Below are 21,970 nucleotides of genomic sequence, written 5' to 3'. Positions count from 1 at the left end.
TTAAAAACAGTTTTGGAGGCAGTGATCCACGTGTGAGTTTCTTGTAAGAATAGTTATGTCTTGAAATAGGCTGTAAAAATGTAAGGTATGAATAATAAACGATATTTAGCAGTATTTTACATACAGAATTGATTTGCCGTAGGCAGTTTAATCAATCTGAAGTTATGCAAGTGAAACCTGTTAGTTAATAATTCAGTAATGGTTGCCTATGTGTTTCTCTCTAGAATCACATTCTGACTGACAGTTTCTCTCTCTTTGTGAGATGGTGGTAGGCAGCTTTGGAGTTTTTGTTCTACTCTTCTTTAAATCTTACTGCTCCATAGATGACCGTCCTTCAACTGCTAACTTCATGACTGATGAACGAGTTAAAGTCCAGTTATAAAGTGAGATATTTTTGCTAAGCTCATAATCTGTCTGCTTCAAAATTACTTCAATTTGTGATCCCCTTTTGGCAAGTATTCTTGTCACTAGGCTCAAATAAGGTCTTGCTAATGAATGTAAGAAAGAAATTTTGATGTGTCTTCTGAAATTCCCTTCCATTTGTAACAAGTGTGTTGTATTCATAAGCGACAAAGGAGTAATACTGTGCTCCTTTGGTATTGGGACTGCTTGCTTTCCTTTTTGTGTAATGATTTGCTTTCCCATTTTGTGATAAAAGAATTTACCCTGCTGTGTTTGTGCTTACCTTCTCTGAAGACCTTCATATGCAAGTAACAATGGACTCTGTATTCTATTTAAACCTTCATCACTGTTTTTCTGTGAATCTCCTGTTGAAAGTACTGCTTTTATTAAAGCTGCTTTTTACTACCCCTTCTTTGATATGTAATGCTCTAACCTTTTATCCAGGCTTTCTCAGGAATATTTGAAAATTTCCCTTTCTACTAAAAATGTGCATTTGTTAAAACTGAAACGGCTTTTAGGAAAGAATGCCGTAGATGAATTTAACGTCACAAAATAAGGAATAATTCAAAATGATGCATGTGTATATCACACAGAAATATTTAATATTTTTAAGTGCTCTAATGAAAATTACACTGATACCATCAGTATGTCTGCTGCCTGAAATGGTAATTTTGTGGTTTTCTAGTTCAGATAAATGATAGACACTCAATCTTTCTTTCCAGCTTTCTTTGGATTAGATTACCCCCTCCCACACCCAAAAGACAAAAATAAAAATCTGCCTTGTGTAGTTCTACGAGATAGAAAAAATTCCCCTCTTTTGCTTATATTCTCAAGCTTGCATTTTTGTGTCTTGCAGTCTTTCTTTCTATATGCTGGCTGTGTTTCTTTTCCAGTTCTTATTGCAGGCATTTATTTAGGATCTGTTAAAACTGTGACTATATGTACTCTTGCCTACTGTTGCCTTTTTTTCTCCCGTGTTTTTCTTTTTTTGATGTAACGCATGAATATATGTATATATATAGGGAGAGAGAGAGAGAGAGAGAGAGAGAGAAAGTAACAATATATATATTTTTTAAAAAGTGCCAAACAACAGAGGGAACTCCAAGGTCAGAAAACCAGGGAGAGAAAGTGGTTTGCTGTGGAGCAGATATTCCATGCAGCCCATAGATGACTCTGGCTGCTCTGGCTGGAGCAGGTGAACATACCTGAAGAAACTGCTGCTTGTGGAGAGGCTCATCCCAGAGCACTTTTCTGAAGACTTGTAGACCGTGGAGAACTCATGCTGGAGCAGAGGACAAGTATGAGAAGGAAGGAGCAGAAGTGAGAAAAAGCTGTGTGCATCCTATGTCTTAAAGTTCCACAGTTTTTTTAAAGAAGTGCTTTAGGAGAAAAAGGAAACAATTCGTTTGCTCTGTTTCTGCCATTGTTAGTTTAGTTTAACGCTTCCTGGCTTTGTGTTTGGACAGAAAACAAATAATTGCATCCTATCTGTCGTTTCAATTCCATAGTGATTTATATATTTTTACTGTATTAACTTGCAGCATCTGTTTTCTTGGCTGAAAAGTCTTACTTTTTTAAATCATCCCTCGTGTAGAATTTGCTTTGTATCTTAGTTACTGTTGCTTTTTCTTTACCTTTTCAATTCTGCCATCTCCTTTTTGAGCTGGGGATGTGGAATAAAGGTGTGAACTGAGAAGAGTTGTGTTGTTATGCCCTGAATTGTACATGATATATTTATGTTATTCTTTGCTTTGTTGTCTGTTCCTTTCCTAATTATTTTGATTACTCATTCAAGCCTCATTTTTGCTGATTAGCATAGTTAAGTCATCAAAACACTTGCTGCGTTGCTTTTTGTCTTTTTATTCCAGACTAATTGGTGTATTTTGAGGTTCAAGCTGAAGCACAAGTAGATGCATATGGTAAATTAATGACTTCTTTCCATTGTAAAAAATGCATTGATATTATTTGTTGCCTTATTTATTTGCGGCAAGATGCTTCTAGTTTCCTTAGTCTCCATGCAGAGGCAGGTATCTGGATATTTAACTTGGAAGAAAAATGGGCAGACTTTTACAAATAACAATCCTCTAAATAGCTGAAAGTAGGTTTTGAGGTATTGAATATCTTGGTTTGATACTAATGGTGTTCAGTTTGACTTTATGCATTTAAATGTAATTCGGTTAGTGTAATTCCCTTAAGTCATGTATCTTGCATTCTGGTTTAATTCAGTATTTTTTTTCAGTCATTTAGAAATAGGGAAGACAACAGTTTAGTAGTAAATATGCTCTTTTTAAAACAGTTTAAAAGTTCATATGGGTGGTGCCTTTTTGGGATTGGTATTTTGGCATGCTTTGAGGGGAAGAGGTGTTAGAAGAAGCTGTGAGCCTTTGAACACAGTGTCCTATGTCAGTAAGGGTGTGACCTGAGCCACACATTGCACGTGCCCCTGGGAATTGGAGATTTTCCATTTGTAGTAGCAGCCCTGTGTTAGACTGTGTGTTGTGCTGACAGCAAAGCAGGGTAAGGCAGGCTGTAGAGTACTGACTGCAGGGTTAGTGCAGGTCGTGACCAGAAGAGATGGTGGGGATGTTGTTCTCAGATGGGTTTGTGTGATCAAATTTAAGGAAAAATGTGAATGGCAATTCTCAAAATACATTCAGGTTAATTTTGGAAGGGCCGGTGCTCGGTGTTCCTGTGGTTTGGGGAAGAAATTAAGCCCAAAACTTTGTGCCAAGAATTTGCTTAGTGTGTGTCAAGCTCAGTGTTTTGTTAGGTGATGTGCCCTCTTCTTGGCTGTCTAGGTAGGTGAGATACAGGCCACACTTGTGACTTCTTTGAGATGCTTTTCCAGTAACAATGTGGAGACTGAGCACTAACTGCATTTATTATTTCATATTGTCAGTGAATGATTCAAGCTATGGCTCGAATAAAGAAATTGCTTGGAATTGGTAATTTCTCCATCACCATCACCCTGTTCTTCACAACAGAAGGCCAGGAAGAGGGTTTTCAAAAACCCTCTTGATCAGGACAGTGTTTAAGGATATAGATTCTGCGTTGTCATTACCTGGGTTTTGGCTGTGCTATCCATGACTACCAATTTTTGTTGTTGATCAGGTTAACGCTTTGTTCTGGTAACTTTGAGGTGGCTTATCTCAAGACAGTTTCAGCTGCTTTGTGAGCAGCAGAGCTTTTAATTCCCAAACCTATTATGATATTGCCGTGTAAACTGCTTTGCAGTTTCAATTTATTCCTTTGGTTCTTAGAATTTTAGTTGGTTTTTGGAGTAGCTTTCATACACTAGGTGCTGAAGGATGGCTATTTCATATTTGGCCTGTATACTTCTAGTACCTTAACTAGATCTAGTGGGTGGTAGCATCCCTGCCTATGGCAGGGCGGTTGGAGTTGGATCTTTAAGGTTCCTTCCAACCTAAGATATTCTGTGATTCTATGATTAATTAATGCAAATGAATGTTCAGAATGTTCAGAATTGACGTGTAGTATTGTTTATGATTTTTTCATTCTCTTAAGACCGACAATCGTATTTTACTGCCCTGTGGCTAGAAGGTTTCACTGTACTTCACGGAATACTTGAAGAGGCTTTGTCTATCCCAAATTAACTGCTTGCACAGCTGTTGATTGCTTTTCCTTGTTGTAAGCAGTTTAAACGTGTTACTAGCTTTCATGCATATGAAAGTGTATGCATGTACAGAATACTCAGAAGTTTTAATAGGGACTTTGTAGTTGCTTCAAGTCCTCTCTACATCAGAGAGTGAAGACGTGCTGCCCATCCTTGTTTGCTCCTCACCTTCTTTGCTTCTCTTTTGTAGAAATAAATACCCTTAAATGAAAGTCCTTTTCTTCTTCTTTTTTTTTTTCTTTAAATAATGTATTGGTTGAAGTCCTAGACAGTATGAAGTCAGACAAAAATGCAAGCTATTTGTATGCATTCTGCTTGCTTTCAACACTCACTGCCATTTAGCCTGAAGTCAAAAGTCTATTGACAGTTTTGCACCTGTGTTTTTCCTTGAAAAATATACTGGGAGAGATTGGGAGGGAGCCATCTTGTTTCTTTTGGAATTTGGTACCTCTCAGCTACTTAAAACATTCAGGAAGTTTCTGTGTGAAAAGGCTTATGATGTGGAAATACTTAGATTATGTGAGGAAATCATTACTGTATTTCCCCAAATAAAATAATTCCAACACAAAGCTTGAAAGCAGAAATGGGTATATAGGCATATTGTGTTAAATGAGGACACCCTCTGTCCTGCCATCTCGTGAAGGAAGTGACTTTAAATGGTGTAAATTTTCCCCTGGATCTGGGCCTGACTTCAGGCTTGTTTTCTGTTACTGAAGGGCACATTTATTTTAAGGACAGTTGGGTTAGGAAAATTGTTGGACTGCTGAAACCTTGTAGCAATGGAAAAAGTATAAATCATTGAAAAACTGCTCAGCCTAATTCAGCAAAATGTGACATTAACTAGTATTCTTTTGCCAGTAAAAGCTACGTCCACATTGGGATTTTTTTGGAAGTATAACTATGCCAAATATTGTGTGTCTGAGTCTCTGCCACAGCAGAAAAAAAAGATTTTTGTATTTTCTCCTCTAGTCGACCTCCTGGAGGAAGACAGATTCAGGGAGTATAAAATCCTCAAACAATCAACTGCAGAAATAGGCAGTGGTGCTTTATGTAGAAAATAAACTATCACTATGGTATCACAAGTGGATCTGGATGAGATTTGAAGCACCCCCTGCTTACCTCAGGCGGAGTAAACCACCAGGCAGTTGTCCAAGCATAGCAGGCTTGGTTACTCTGCCTAGAATTGAAGGGGGAGAAGTAAATGATGAAACTTTTACTCTGGAAAGCACGCTGTCTGTGCCAAAAGTTTCTTTCCTTCCCCACGTGGAAGCTGTATAGCAATGGAATTATGCTGTCAGTGTTTCAGCCGCTGAATTGTGGCATTACTCTAGCTATTGACTTTTCTTAGTTCAGTGCTGAACCAAGCTATGGGCATTGAAAGGAAATATTAATGGAGATTTGGCTCTCTGCTAACAGCACTGGCGTGAAAATCTCTTGGACCCACAGCATTGTGTTTTGTAGGTAAATGAGGAAAAACAGCTCAGATCCTGCGAAGTGTGTGCAAAGAGAGAATAGCAACACGTGGTTGGATATGATTAGTACTAATAATTCAAATGAAATAAACAGAAGAGCTTAAGCAATAATCCTCATAATCAGATTGTTGTTATATATGTGCAGTTTATTACACAGTTATTGCCGATAAAACTGCTGAGTCCAGCTCTCTCTAGGATACGGATGCCATTACAGCATGGAAACAATACTGATTTTTGCAACTGATAATACCTCTGCAACTGGCAGAACAAATAATGCTTTGTTTTGAATCGATGTATGTAGTTGTGGACGTCTAACGCATTTTTTCTAATATTGTGTCCTTTTTATTTAGATGAGCCACACTAGCAAGTTTCCCAAAGCAAAATTTCAATTTCCCCCATACAGGTATGTAAAAAGATGGGAATAATTGTGTATTTGTTGTAAGTTATTTCACTTCTGCCATGTATCTTGAGAATTACGAAAGATGTGGAATTGCTGTCTTTTTGTAACTTGAAAATCATCGTAAAGTGCAAATCAACAGATCCCTAACCTAAATTTTGCTAAATTTCTAAGTTTTGGAAGAACCAATACTCTTCTATCTGCACTTACCAAAAGGAGCCCAAATTCCCAAGACAGAAACATTTGGCTTAGTGATCACCTTTATTTAAGGTCATTATCTTCATCTTTGTTATTTTGCCAGTAAATTACTGTTCTCTGGGTAAATCTTTGCACTGGCTAAGGTGCTGTAGCACAGCACAATTAGTCTTCCAAAATGCCAGTGAAAATGTGGGCCCTTGTCAAAGATTTATTCATTTTCAGCATTTTCTGTACCAATTTCAATAAGGAGTGCAGCATTTTGTAGGCTTGACCAAGAATAAAATTTCCGTTAATATGTGTGAAGCTGTTTGAACGTTATTCAGATGTGATTTTTTGAGGTGTTTGTTTCTTCTCCACTGCAACATACATTTTTTCTCTAAGATTTATGCCTGAGAGTGAATACTATTTTTAGATTGCATCTGCTGCTTGAGTACCAGGTCCTATTCAGTTGGAAGAAGAAAAGCTTACTGCTAGACTAAACAGATAGATACTGGTGACAGGCCAGTCAGGTAATAAAGCAATAATGTCAGCAAACAAAGGGAATTTTCTTTTTTTCATCCTCTGCTCTCCTGTTGATTTTCAGCAGAATTTCAGTTTCTTTAATGAATATCATCTTGATGTTTGAGCTTTGAAGTGTTATCAGTGAAGGGTCTGAACCTTTCAAGCAAATCAGGCTGGCCAGGCTTTCCAACTAATACATTATTTTTGTTGCTTCCTTTAAGAAGGCTGTCCAGTGTTCTTCTCTGGTTTTCATCTGTTTTGGTTCACCTGCAGAAGTGGAAGAAGCACCAGAGGTATCTGCTTGGTGGTGGTGGTGGTTGGGGGGACAGTCAGAATCTGTCTCAGTCACAATGCAGAGGCTTTTTCAACTCAACTTTTAGTTTTTTGTTGGAGGAGTTCCTAGTCATTCATTTGAGACAACAACATGCACAAGTGCCTTTTTTCCTTGAAATTTAATGAATTTCACTTTTGCTGATCCTTGCTTAGGTTTGGCAACTGTCTTGCTGCTTTATGACAGTGTGTGGTGGTTTTACCGTGCTAGGCAGTTGAACACCACAACCGCTCTCTCACTCCCCCTCCTCAGATGAGGAGGGGAAGAAGTAAAGGAAAGAACAACTCACGGGTTGAGATAAGGATGATTTAATTAAAGAGAATATATATATATATATATATATATTATTAAGGAAATATTATTATTAATTAAACAATTCAACTAAAGGGATAAAAGGGAAAGGGGAAGAGGGAGGGGGAAAGGGAATAACTAAACAAAACAAGTAAAGGCCATGTGGAAGTGCAGAGGAAAAGAAATTACTCTACTTCCCACAAATGAGCGATGCTTGACCACGTCCTTGAAGCAGGGCCTCAACGCATGTAGCCAGTGTTCGGGAGGAGGACAGACGTCTTCACAACGAGAGCCCACCCCTCCCCTCTTCTTCCTTTTTCCACCTTTTATTGCTGAGTGTGACATCATATGGTATGGAATATCCCTTTGGGTGGTTTAGGTCAGCTGTCCTGCTGATGTTTCTTTCTCACTTTTTGCCCACCCCCTAGGAGGGTCAGAGAGAGTCCTGATGCTGTGCCAGCACTGCTCAGCAGCAGACACAACACCGGTGTGATACCACTGCTGTCCTAGCTACAAGTGCAGAGCACAGCACTGTATGGGCTGCTGCAGGGAAAGTTAACATCCCAGCCAGACCCAGTACACAGTGGTGGTTCTAAATCTTTTGTATTAGGTTGCATTGTGCATGAGTAAGGCACAGGTTAAAGGATTGTGCAAGCAGCTTAAAGCCTGATGGTTAGCTGTAAACATGTTCATGAAAAATAGAATTACCAGAAAAACTTCTGGTAAGCTAAAATTCCCTAGCTTTTACTGTTACAATGCCAAATGACTTTAGCCTAAGGCAATAAAAAAATACTTGCAGCTTAATCATCTATGATCAAAACTGAGGCAATGGCATTTACTAGCAGTCTGACAAAATAATTCTCTTCTTGGACTGGTGAAATTTTCTCATGTAAAGCATACCAGAACATCTGGTATGGGGGTTGGTTTGTTCTTCTGTTCTCCCACGTGCCTGGTGACAGGATGAGGGGGAATGGGCTGAAGTTGCACCAGGGGAAGTTTAGGCTGGATATTAGGAAGAACTTCTTTACTGGAAGGGTTGTTAGGCACTGGAATGGGCTGCCCAGGGAAGTGGTTGAGTCACCATCCCTGGAGGTCTTTAAAAGACGTTTAGATGTAGAGCTCAGGGATATGGTTTAGTGGAGGACTTGTTAGTGTTAGGTCAGAGGTTGGACTCGGTGATCTTGGAGGTCTCTTCCAACCTAGATGATTTCTGTGATTCTGTCATCTATTAGTGAATTCTTAACAACTGTTAATACTATGCCTCAAAGAAATGGCATCACACTAGTGTGTCCAGCACAGCATTTTACAGGACAGGTTCTCCCTCTGACAACTGGACAGGCAGCCAAACTTCTGAATGCTCTGTAGAGATTTTAGTAAAAATATTTAGGAAACTGCTGCATGTCCTATAATGTCTCAAAAGTTGTTAGTATGCATTATTTTTCTTCTCAGCTTCTTTGCTATATATATATATATATATATATATATATATATATGCAATTATATATATATATATATATATATATATTTACTTGAATCAGGAGAAGGCACAGCCTAGCAGTTCATTTTGACAAATCTCTAGTTCTTTAGACAAAGATAGGGTAAGCATCAATCTCAAAATCATATTAATTGCATTTTGCATTAATAAATTGATGGTTTTAAAGTGATGATTGAACTTGTTCTAGCAACCTAGCCACAAGTATTTTCTTACATTAAATGAGAAAATGATGTAAGGATAAATAGCTGAAAAATGTCTTTCTGTCTGTCTATGGCTTGTCTCCATTTTCAAGAGAAGGCAACATTTTCTGGGACCAAACTGTCAGGCTACAGCATACAGATCTATCAAAGCTTCCTTTTGTTTTTCAAATCCACCCTTTTATTCAAATATTGCTTGAAAATTAATATTAAAAGTATGCTTATACCATCGTATAAAAATATTTTATTTTTTATTCCAATTTTATTCCAAGCTCTTTTCCAGAGTTTCCTAATTCTCCTGTTGTATATAACTTCCTGTGTCTTGGGATTTTCAGCGTTCATTCCTATGTGTTTTCTCACTACATGTTATTCACTTACTCTATTCAGAGAGCACAAACCATCCTGTACAGTGAATGAGGCAGGTTTCCTGGGGGAATTTGGCTCAGTAGTATTTGATCACAATAGATTAAGGGTGCATGCGACCCTTGCTGTTACTAACTTCTGATTTCTTGACTTCACAAGCTAATACTAATTAATTTAGTTTTTTTGTGTGTGATAAAATCCTTGCCTAGTTACCTGTTTGTCTGAGAAATGTATATTCTTTTAGAATCTGTGTTTTTTTCTGCTAGCTGGGCTATGCTGTATGTTGTATAAAGACATGATGTAGCTATTATTGGAATCTGGTAAAATATACAGTGTCAATCTAGACATGAGTCAAGTGCTCAGTGCTTGGCTGATTTATTTTATTTTATTTTTCCCTTCCCTCCCATTTTTCCCCTGAGAATTATTTCAAGAAATCACTGGGTGTGTGGGTTTATCACACAAGCCTGCTGACTAAGGTTAGGAAGGCTTGAAAAGCTGAGTTGAGCCTCTCCCTTGGGGATGTGTAAACCTTTTGCCTCCCTCATTTTTGATTCTGCTAGTCACAAGAATAATATCTTCAAAAGAGAAAGTTCATGGATGATGAACACGGGGATGTTTTGTCTGAAGAGGTAACCATAACATAGGATCTGATATTTCACAATAGACTACAAAAGACTGAAGGGGGAAGCACAGGTTTCTTGGAGCAGCATGTGTCAAATTGTATTTATATATTTAAAAAAGTCATTTAAAAAAAGTAATTATTTGTATAAAAAATGTCAAAATTGTGGATTTTTCTTCTTAAATATATGTCCACTTTCTGCATTTTTATGTCTTATGTCAGATGTAATTGTGATACTGTGTCTGCTAGTGCTCTCTTTTTGTCAAATGGAATCCATGTCTGTTATACCGTAGGAGATTTTTGTTAACCTCTGTTACCAAGTGTTAAAATCGATACAATACTCCTATTCCCAATGTGGTTTTATTCCTGGTTCAATACTCCTATTCCCAATGTGGTTTTATGCCTGGTTTAAAAGTGAGCCATGTACTTTAAGGAAAAACTAGCATTGAACGGTGAATTTAGTTTAGTTGAAGTTTGTTCAAAAGGGAATTTGGCCATTTACTTGTCATGTATGCCATTTTCCTCTTGCAGTTTACTAATAAAGTTGTTTCTTAGTCTGACAATAGGTGATAAAAGATTGTAAATTAATGTCTTTGCAAAACTAAAGCTGAAAAACTATGTAAAAATAGATTTATACATGGAAATGGTGATGTAATGACATAGTTCTTTTTAACACATCAGTCATTGTGAAATCTCAGAAGGGGGTATAGCTGGAAAGTCATGTTAATGACACTTAATGAGAATTTGGAACTTTTCAGTTAAACATAAGTTTGATATACCTTTAATTGTCAGCCAAATTTATGATTCTATGAATGAGTAAAGTTTGATTTGTTATAGTGGTATGCTTGATAGAGATACTTGCCTTATTTTATTGGTAGTATGTCTTTCATTACTCTTTCTTTTTTTTTTTTTTTTTTTTTTTAAGCTTTGTAAACTCGTCGGACTTGTATGTATGCTAAGTAGATTAATTTCCACTTGGGTGCGAAGAATGCGAAGAGCATAATCTGTACTGAGTCGGGCCAGGGGTCCCAACCAGTTTCTTGCCCTGGTAGTGACTAGGAGAAGCATACTTAATTCAGACCTGTGATTTTTTTTTTCTTTTTTTTTTTTTTTTTCTCAGAGGGACTTTCAGACCTAGATGTTGTTTTGTGAAGTGCTCTCATCTCTCTTTTCTCAGTCTTTTCTCTTCCTTGAAAAGATTCTTTCCTGAAGAAGCCAAGGTAGTATTTTGGAAAGCGATAGTAAAAGTCATTCCCTGTTGTCATTTTCCAATCCAACTGTTTGGAAAGAAATATCAAGAATGCTTACAAGTAGATTTTTAGTTAGTCATTCAATCTCATGAATGAAGAAGCTGAGATCTTTCAAAAGCTTCTTAAAAACCAGCATCTCTTCAAGTTGCTAATTCTTATTCTCATGCTTCTTCTCTATTTTCCATGCTATATATATTGTTCCAGTGTATTTAAAAAGTGTGCATTTCTTTTGTCCCATGTGTACCAGTTGTCCACTATGTTAATTCTTATGGGAAAAATTGCTTCACTGTCTTTTGAATTCAAGCATTGCTTCTGACACCGAACTCTTCACTGTTACCCAGTTTTTCTGTCCTTGCCTGTCCTTTCAAACTTGCTTGCTTTAGAGTCATCTGGGAAAGATACGACTTCAGAAGGAGGATTACAAATGCTTCTCTTTGATTCTTGTCTCTTGATTGTCTTGAAGACTTCAGGGCCCTTATGTCTTTCACCATGTTTTTTTTTTGAGGTTCCTTAACAGATTTAATGGAAGATTTGGTGAAAGACTTCTCGAAATAAACATATACATCAACCACATTGCTGTTATTTCCAAGTCAGCTTCTTCAAAACCTTCCAGAGAGATCATAGTAATGTCTCGTCTGTGCTTTCTTACACTTCCTCTTGATTCTTCTATTACAGAATCCAAGCTTTCAGGCCTGTAGCTGCCTGCAGTGTTCCTGAATGCATGTGTTTTTTGTTGGTTTTATTTTTATTTATTTAACAGATGTCACATTTTTTATTCAGGTTATCAGATACCAAGCCACCATACAATGATTAATAGTTTAGCCTTTCCAAGTCATTTCAGAACTCTTGGGTGAAAATAGTTAGGTTTTGCTGATGTGTTACAGTTCATTTTGTCATTTTTTTTTTTTTTTAATGAGCCTCTAAGAGAAGGACTCCTGTTGGAGAGGCATCAGTGAAAACCAGTACCAAGAAGTCATTTAGCTTTGCTGCAGATGGGTGTATCTTCTCTAAGCATTATTTTTTCTCAATTATCAGTTGGCCCTACATAATCTGTGGCAGGCTTCCTACTCCTGATGTATTTGAAGAAAGATTTATTATGAGTTATGCTTCCATGTGTTAGCCGTGTTTCAAACTCTCTGTCCTACTGTGGTTTTGTTGTTGCTTTTTACAGTTAAATCTGTTAGATTTTTGTATTATTTTTTTTTTTCCCAATCAGTTGGGCACAAGCTCAGTGTTACATAACATTTTACCTTATTTACTATATTATTTAGAGATGAAGCTTTCTTTTGCCAGGCAGTATATATGGACCCTGTGCTTTTCAGTATAGTATGCCTAAATAATTTGCACTTTACATGCCTTTGTCAAAGCTGTAGGAGTTTTTAATACAGTATGTTATGGTTGCTGTTACAAATAAACTGCTGACATGTAAATTTTCAAATCAGAACCTCCATGCAACCCGTGTCCAAGTGTCCCATTGGGGACATTGGAAGCCTTCTCTTGTGGCTTCCCTAACAATTGTTCCATGAAAGTCACAAATAAAGTCTAAAAACATAGCTACTATGTTAGGTACTTTTAGGATATTTGTCTAAACAGAAATAACTGAAGTCTGTTTACTATTTCATTTTGTTCTTAGACCACAACTATTTATGTACAGGTATTTGAGCCAATGTTTTGCCTTGATACTGTGTTTAGATGGCTTTCTGTAAGTCAAGCAGAGGATAGAAATGGCTTTCAATTTCCTGTTCTCCATTGCCCTTAGGATACAGAACTTCTGCATCTTCATCTATAATAGCATTGATGCTCTGTGCCATCTTCTGCACCTGCTGGATTTCTTGCATTCTTTGATGTAAAATCTTGTTTGTGACCTTTTTGATTTTAACGTGCCACCAGCCTGATTCTTTTAAAGTTCACATGAAACATGCCTCTTATATGAGATTATTTCATTCCAGAACTGTTCTCAGATTATGTTCCTGGCATTATCATCTCAGACAGATGCTAAAACTTTACGTATCTTAATTCTACCAGTCTTGCATTGTATAAACTATGCAAGATCTCTCAAATCACACTGCTGTACATCTGTGTTTTCATATTCTGGTGAAGGAATTAGTTGGCATGACACTGAGGAGCTTGCTAAACTGGGGCAGCAATGTTAACAGAGCAGGACTAATGCAATTTAATACCAGCCTTTTGTACTATTTAGATGTAGGTAGGGATTTAGTTATACCAACTTAAGTGACGTATCATAACTGGTCATACTCACATATTTAATTTACACCAACTGTGGAGTAGAACATAACTAAGAGCCTCAAATATTGAAGAACTTCCACAAGAACACTTTCTTCTACTTGCTTTTGGCTTGATACGTTCATTACAAATTAAAATCTCAGGTGTTAATGCTTATGATATGGTTTGTTGTCACTGAGAATGAAAGGAATTCTGAAATGTCACTGGTAGTGGATTTAGAGTACATACATCAATACACATTAAGTAGGTCTTTGAAACAGATTTTCTGGCGTAATTCATTGTTGACAATTATGAAGCTTTTTTCTCCAAAAAAGGCAGTGGAATCTGCATGTCCTTTACGGGTTATCAAATTATTTTTGCTGATAATATAAAACAAATAATATGAGATCTTGAGAAACTGAGGTCTTGAGTTTTGGTCGTTAAGTGTTGCTTCTTTTAGTAGCATGTTGCTAGATAAAGAATAATGAGGTTGTGATAGTCTTACTATTTCTGGAATAGTTTAACACAGAAACAGAAGGCTTTATTCTGGTTTCAGAACTTTGAGAATTCTTCAGAGAACTTCAACTCCCAATCTGAATTTGCTGAGGTGTTTGCTGTTAGTATCTTTTGCTTTCTTAGAACAGCTGCTAGTTTTTCTGTGCAGTTCCAAGTTTGACTACAAAAGCAGGTGTTGATATTAGAATAGTGAGTTACTTGGCCTTATTAAATTATGGATTGTTGAGTCTCTCCATAAACTTCCTAAGATAACTTTTTTTTTTTTACAACCCCTAATGACTTACTGTTTCATAGTGATTTTTTTAGGTGTGGATTTGAGAGCCACCAAATACCAGTCTTCAAATTAGAAGACCTTGTAAAGCTTGGAATCATCTCAGTCAATGACAAAACCAGTGTTTTCAAGTGGTTTTGTTAATAGTGATCCTCAGAACAACAACTGATACAGTGGGTATGTGAAAATAAATTGCTCGTCTTCTGTCAAACGTTCTATTATCCCCTTCTGGCCTTCTTTGCTGCCAGAGTTCCTCAAGATGGTTACAGCTTATTTATTTATTTATTTTTAATTCTCCCTTCATTTTTATTTCTATGAGGAGTCTACATAACAATCACATGTTCTATAATTTCATATGAGTATTTCTAGTGGTTGCTTAGCCTAGTGATTCCGTACGGGATTTTAGGAGTGGAATACAGAAAATATATAACCATGTAACGGAAAGTCATACAGTTTCTGAGACAAGGAGAGACTATTATATCATGTAATCAAACCTCCTCTGAGTTGCAGGCTATTTTCAATTTTCAGAGAAAAAAAAAAAAAGTTTAGCTCATATGTGACTTGTCTGGACACCAGCATTGCACTATGTTGTGATGAACGTTTATTTTTTTTTTTAATTGCCTTTAACAAAAGCACTTTACAGGGAGGGGTCCTATCCAGTTACTGTTTGAATGCAAGATGGTCTTCTGTCTTCCTTCTCTTTACACTAAAGAGCAGAATATACCTACACGTTGATCTAGAAGCTGATTAGGACTCCAGTGCTTCCAGTCTATTATGTGGTGTGCTTGTTCAAGGCATTTGATCCACAAGTGTGACTGTAGCCTGGATCAGAGAAGGCCCAGTGGGGAGTCTTGCCAGTGCGTATTAATACTTGATGGGAGGGAATGAGAAAAATGTAGCCACACTCTTCTCATTAGAACCCATTGACACAATAAGAGTCAGTGGGTACACATTGAAACACGTGAAGTTCCATTTGAACACCAGAACAAACTGTGAGGGTGATCAAACACCGTAATTGGTTTCCCAGGGAGGTTGTGGAGTCTCTGTCTTTGGAGGTATTCAAAAGCTGTCTGGACACAGTCCTGGGCAAACCGCTTTAGCTTATCATGTTTGAACTTAAGAGTTGGAGAAGATGATCACAAGAGGTCCCCTCCAATCTCAATGATACCATGACACAAGTTTCTAAAAAGAAAACTTTGTGTTCTGAAAATTGGAAGCCTCAAATACTCTGTTTAGTTTTTGCCTTGCATGAAACTGTATAGATAGCTTGTAAGATGTAATTGCAGTATGGTGCTGCGATAAGTATCTTTCAATTTTGAAGTGATTGTTTAGCAATGTCCAGATATTTTAATGAAACTATCAGGAAAGACAAAAGAGCCTGTATTTTGGGACGGTGAATTTTTTAGAACTAATATATATGGAATATAAAACAGTGAACACCAGCAACCTAAAAGTTCAAAATGTATATTGAATTTTGTGATAAAGCCTTAAAAGCTAAATGCATTGCCAATGTTCAAACTCCAACGAGTCATAGCTGAAACTTACTTTGGGCTTGCAAATCAATGCCTGAGGCAGGCTGCTGCTGATATATTTTTATCAACTGGTTTTGAATGTCTCTATGAATATTCTTGCATTACATATATAACCAATGTTTTATGAGAATCAGGTATGAAGGTGACTGGGGAAGGAAGAAAATAGATATTTTTACAAAAGCCTTAGTCATTTCAAAGCAAGAACTGTGCGTATCTTTATAGCTGTTTGTTGGATGAAGGCAGAGGGAATGAAACATTATGTTCTAAAACAGGGAAATCTTTATTGCAGTTTGTTTGGATCATTTTGACCTTTGGCAACGTGCAAGGTTGATGCTTCAAGATGTTTAGTATGATTATTTTAAGCATTATTTTACAGGAATCTAGCTCTTATACTAAATTTCTTCATCAAAGCGTTAAAAGAGGAATGCAACAAAAATGTCGTAACTGGCCAACGCTGCTTTTGCCATAATGTCAATAAGACTGCAAGCATAAAGTAAGTGATGTAAATAGAGCAAGTAGGGGGAATGCTGGTGATCTTACTGTTGTTTTTAGATAAGGAAGGAAAGAGAAGACAAATGAAAAAGAGAGATGAACTTTGTGCTCACTTAACTAGATGGATAAGAAAATTCCTTTTGTGTTTATTATCTATGAACTGCTCATCATTGATGATTTACTGGTTGGATTTTTTGGATGGGGGCAGAGTGTCGTTGTTTGTTTTATATTTTGAATAGCAAATGTAACAGAAGAAGTTCCTTCCTCAAAAGCTGCTCAATGAATATATCCTTAGCTGTGAAAGGTCTTGCTTCCTTTTTGCTGGTCCCTCAGCAGAACTGGAGGAGACTGCAGGTTGAGGCTTTTAACCATGTAAACTATTCAAAGGAGCATCTGTCAATTACTGTGTGCGTGCAGTATAATGAGACTCAAAGTAATTAAAAACCTTAAGTCCTATGTGTGTTTACAATTATGATTTTTAAAGGTAACAATTACAGTTGTGCCTTTTTTGATTTGAGATGTACTCTGAATTCTGACCTGAGGCAACCAAGTTTGTGCACAAAATCAGGATCAGGTGGTGGCAGGTCACTAAATGCCACTAAATGATAGTGTACTTCCCTCACGGTTTTCCATAAATAGCCCATCTCATAATTGTGAGATTTGCTAAGGAACACGTGAAGATTTATTTTCATCTCCTCTTGACTTTGTAGGGTTTTTAAATGAGATTTTTGATGTAGGTTGTTAGAATCAGGAGCTGCAAGAAACACTGTTCTTCGTAGGGGGTCTTCATACTCAGTACTTGTTCTCTACTCTTGGTTTTCAACCTCAGGATACTCTGGGATTCTTTAAGATATCTCTGAATTCAGAAGTAAATTTGACAGTAAATTTGTAACTAATGGGACCAAAAATAAACACCTGAAGTGTTAATAACAAGTCCTCAGTCTCCATTAAGTGCATTTGTTGGGGAACACTTTCCACCATTATTTGTTTTTAAGGCCCACCATGATAGTGCTGATATGAATGATAGATGCTATAATTCAGCCAGGTATTGTATTTATCTTGTGTAATTACTAGAAGGTTAAAATACAAACACTTTCTCCGCCTCCCTTGCATTTGTAACCTTTACTGTGGAAGATTGTGCTACCAAGGTCTCATGGCACTTTTTTCCTGCAGTTTTGTGTGTACTGATTTTAATCCAGCTATACAGTACCCTGCAGAAGAAAACCCTGGGATACATGTCTGGAGTTTTCACTGTAACTTCACCATAACTTCACCGTATCGGTTAAAGTTGTAAAAGATCAGTGCTCTCTGTCTCCATCTCTCTCTGTTCTCTTTCACACACACACACCCCTCCCTTAGCTTGATGATGCGTTGAGTAACAGTTGGCAGCTTTGTTAGTTGTTTTGAAAGCTAGAAAAACCCTTTTTGTACCTTAGAGACTGTTTGGGAAATAAGTGATGTTGTGTGCTATGTCATGTTACTGGCTGCTTCCTCACATGCTCTTTTGGAAAATCCCTATAGTCCTCATTCATTTCTTCCCACCATTCCCTTCCCCCAGTTTCATGTTGCAGAAGATACCTCCAGTTTTTCTATCGTCATGCTGCTTGAAGACCTTGTGTCTTTTCACATCCAAAGGCTGTTCCCAAAGGGCCATCCTGAAATTGTTCACCCTGACTCATGTAAAACTGAACTAGAGCTCTTCTGATCAAAAGAGTTTATAACTTTTTCTGAGAAAATAGCGTCTGACACTGTAATTTCCATTTGAAAACAGCTAACATCTGTGGAAAGTACATAACCAATGCCTGAGGAATTTCAGCAAATTTAAGTCCATGTCATGTTTGACTTTTCTCAGCTCTTCTATAGAGCAAAGGGGGGGGGGGGGGGCAAACCCACACAAACCCACACAAACCCACACAAACATCAGACCCAAAACCTAGCTAGTTTCTGCACACAGCGACCATGTCAGAGAGGTTACCTTCCTCCCATTCTGCTGTTTTTCCTCTTTTTTGGGAACACTCCACATTGCAGCACATGTTCCCGTGTCACTGATTCACTGTGGTTGAGCCAACATCTTGAATGAAGTGTCTGAGTGAAGAATTGACTCAGTAGGTTAACTCCATGTTTGTACTGATCCCAATCATTTAGCAATACCTCTGGCATTTTAGGTTCTTAACATTGTTGACTCTTTTGATAACCTGAAGGCAAATCTTTAGGGCAGGTGGCAGATGACCGAACAATTTGCTGTGAGAGGAAAGGCTTGTTACAAGAGCTATGTTGTGTACATGTGTAGGAGACCATAACATTCATTTCTTTCTTCTAAGTGATCCCAGTAGTCAAGACTGGGTGGGACTTTGTGACAGCAGCAAAACTGGTGTGCCTAACATTAGTCTGTAACGTGTGTATGCCATTCTTGGAGTTCTCTTTGGGGGCTTCTGAAAGCTTTTAATGCCCTTTTATGTTCCACATTTTCCAAACCAAATCTCCTGGTATTACCAGAATTATTATATAGGTGAATATAAGCTGTTTAGCTGTTCTTATGATGCATCTAAAAGCCGGACACCTCCTATTAGGAATTTGAAGCTATGAGTAGTTCCCTGAATGGGCTAGAGAACTCCAGATCCACAGGGAAGCACGAGTACTGCTTTACTTATAAGCGATTTCAGTATGTATGAGTAATGGGATCCATTCTGTTCAAACAAACCATGTGAATACTAATTATTTTGCACATCTACATTTTCTCTTGTTCATCAAAATAAGCTAAGAAAAAAGTATTGTAATTGTTTTCTGCCTTTACAGCCTTACCCAGTGATATTTGTTTCTTCATAAGTTTTGACAGCTCAGCTTATGTCACACTCAAAATAGGAAATGCCCTGTTAATAATAAAAATAATAAAACTCATATGTTTTTTATGTTAAGCAATGCACTTTTATTCATATTAAATTTCCCATCTGGAGTGGAATGTAATTGGGCATCTACGAAGTCTTCCAAATTTCTCATTTTCTTGTTAAGGGATAACAGTGTATGTAGTTAGCCTGTGGCTTTTTGCATCTTGGCAAGGAAGATTTGGTTTTCAAGTTATAGGGGTCCTATCCAGAAGACTTGATTTTCCAGTGTTTTTATGCTTTTTAATTTGAGAGCAGCCCAGGGTCCTCTGTAAACATGTCTGTGTTGACAGGTGGCAACACAACAATCCATACATGTGCTCAGAGTTCTTGACCTGGTCTGCAGTGGCACAGAGAATGGTTTGGAAGAAGTCTCTTTCTCTCTTGAAAAATATCCCTTTGCTTTCTGGCTAATGCCAACTGGCAGAATACTGTAATTGAACTAGTAATGTGTTTATCTTGTGGCTGAACAGGGAAATCATAGTTAAGGGTCATCTGGAAGTTTGTGCTCAATTCAGGAATGCTCCTGATCTATGTCCTGTCAGCCTCTCTCACCTGAAAATAGAAAAACACTGGTTTTGAGGGAATAGGTTTTGAAATGAGCCTTGGGTTTGGGCACATGTTTCTATATGTTTACTTCTGTTAAGCATAAAAGAAATACAGCTGCTGATTCTCTTTGATAAATAGTAGTATCAATTCTTTAAAAAAGAAGCTGGATGCAAGAAGAGATTTTCAAAATGTGCTGTTACACCTGGTTGTAATCCAGGTGACATCCATGTCTCTGTAGCAGTTTCCAACTTTTACAGACTGAGCTCTTGAAAACTTTCTCTTCAGATACCATGTCAATGTTCCTTGATGTTTTTTTCAAGATGTTGAGACACAAGCAGGTTCAAGACATCCCATATACCATGTTTCCAGATTTGTATGAAAAAGGTATTGCATGCTTTTAAACAAGCAAACAGTCTGGAACGCATTCTGTGCACTCAGTATTCTGAGATTCCGTATTCTTGGTCTCCCAAACACTACGGCTTCTATTAAGGGAAATAGAGGTAAATTCAGTGCATTATTATTCAAAGTGGGCCAAAAAAGTGTAATGTTTTATCTTGGTGACTTCACTGATTCTATGAATTGAATTTGGTGCCATTCTTCTTCCTAATGTAGCTTTTCATATTACATCTGAAAATGGCAGCATTTTTGATGAAGTCACTGAATACCAAAGGGTTAGGTAGCGTTAGACAATGAATCAGGTTTATTCTTTGGTATGTGGTGTTACAACTGTACTGCGTTATGCAGTCTAATATGGTACCTTTTCATGTGGAGGACAGGAGACTTCCAAATCTCCTTATCTGTTAATAGTACTTGACGTTCAGAATTTATGGAAAAGTTCTCCAGTGCAGTATTTATTTTTACGCTAGATAGGGCTCATATTTTTTTTTTTTTTTTTTTTTTTCGTATGTATATGCATGCATACATTATTAGATTGTCCTCAGTGACACTTTGTAGATGTCATAGTGATGGCATGGATAACAGACTGGACTGTTTCAGATGCAACTGAACTGGCAGAAGTGCATGTGCATGTTACCCACCGTAGCCACTAGAGCCTGTTTAGTCCAGGGGACCAGGTTAGGACTGGTAATTTCCCTTCTCTTTACATTTTGTGAAGACGTTGGGCTTCATGCACTGTTGGCCAAGCTATTTCTTTGGGTCTGCATTGCTTTCTAAAGCTAAGGATGGTACGTGGTGTTAAAGAAATCTTCTGACAGAGCTTTGAGAGGTACCTGCTGGAAATGTGCTGTTGCTGTTCATTTTTGAAGTGAAACCCAACCCCTTCCCTCTGCAGGTAATGTACTTTGTCATTATGCAGACCATCATGTTTTAGAGTTGATGAGATGTACAGTTGTAAAATACTTGCTCTAAGATTGGCATATAAATCACTTTGTTTTAAAGACAGAACACCATCACTTAGAGTTTTTTATTTAATCCCAGGTTAAAATTCCTTCTAATAAATTGTATGTGCTGTGCTCCTTTACGTTTCCTATTTTTCCTTTTGTCCCTAGGTAAAGAGGATAATTATGACTACTAAGGTATGAATATATACATTACAAGTGGTTGTTAGAACTACGTTATTCTGAAGTATACAGCAGAAGTACTGTTGGTCATTAAGTGCCATTCCAGCTTAAAATGAAGCGTACAGTTTAGAGTTTTCTACATATTTAGATTCTGTGCATAGTAGTGACTAGCAACCACATTTGAAAGTTATTCACAATATTCTGAAATAGATAAGCCCAGTGATGTTCACTGCAACCTAATATAGCCAAATTCAGCCAAAAAGTTTCTGGAAGATGTTTTTAGGCCAAAGTGACTCATAAGGAGAGGGGAACAAACATGAATTATTTCCCTCCTGTCTTTGCATACATTCATCATCTCTCTCTGCATCCTAGCCAAAGAAGTAATTTTCTTATGCCAAGAAAATAAGTGTCCTTCAATAAAACTAAACCTCTTGTTGTCTTTCTCCATCTCACTGTGAGACTTCTTCGCTGTTCTTTGTAACAGTTAACAATGTTTTGCTTTTATTACTTGCTCTAGTTATTTCCAGGGTTTTCCCTGGCTTTCTGTCAGAGTGTTGGAATGATTGATGGAGAGGAAGGGAGAGGGCTGTGTGCTGTGTAAGGCTGCACCTGCTCTCCCTGCAGCGGGCCAGGCTTCGTTCTGAGTTGCATTTCTTTCAGCTCCCCAACTGTAGTGAGGCAAAATGTATGTCCACTTTGAGTTGTACTCTGATGTTTTCTTGTGTGCTGTCATGATGTGAAATGACAGCCATGGGGAGACTTGGGTTTTCTGTTTTAAGTCAACAAACACAGGCAACAGTCTTGTACACTTCCTTCTATTGCCTTGTTTCAGATA

The 21,970-nt window shown here is 37.5% G+C and overlaps 1 long non-coding RNA gene across 1 annotated transcript; it reads left to right on the top strand.

The window, feature by feature from the left end:
- The first annotated feature begins 885 nt into the window (after positions 1-885).
- On the top strand, positions 886-8,824 carry LOC118160787. The gene is made up of 4 exons (XR_004747675.1): positions 886-897; positions 2,999-3,002; positions 6,826-6,897; positions 8,765-8,824. It is a non-coding gene; the product is annotated as an uncharacterized LOC118160787 (long non-coding RNA).
- The last annotated feature ends 13,146 nt before the right edge of the window (positions 8,825-21,970 follow it).

The sequence above is a fragment of the Oxyura jamaicensis genome, chromosome 1 (genome assembly GCF_011077185.1).
Source record: "Oxyura jamaicensis isolate SHBP4307 breed ruddy duck chromosome 1, BPBGC_Ojam_1.0, whole genome shotgun sequence".
Taxonomy (NCBI): Eukaryota; Metazoa; Chordata; class Aves; order Anseriformes; family Anatidae; genus Oxyura; species Oxyura jamaicensis.
The sequence above is the reverse complement of the archived record's forward strand: the minus strand, read 5'-3'. Positions and strand labels throughout refer to the sequence as shown.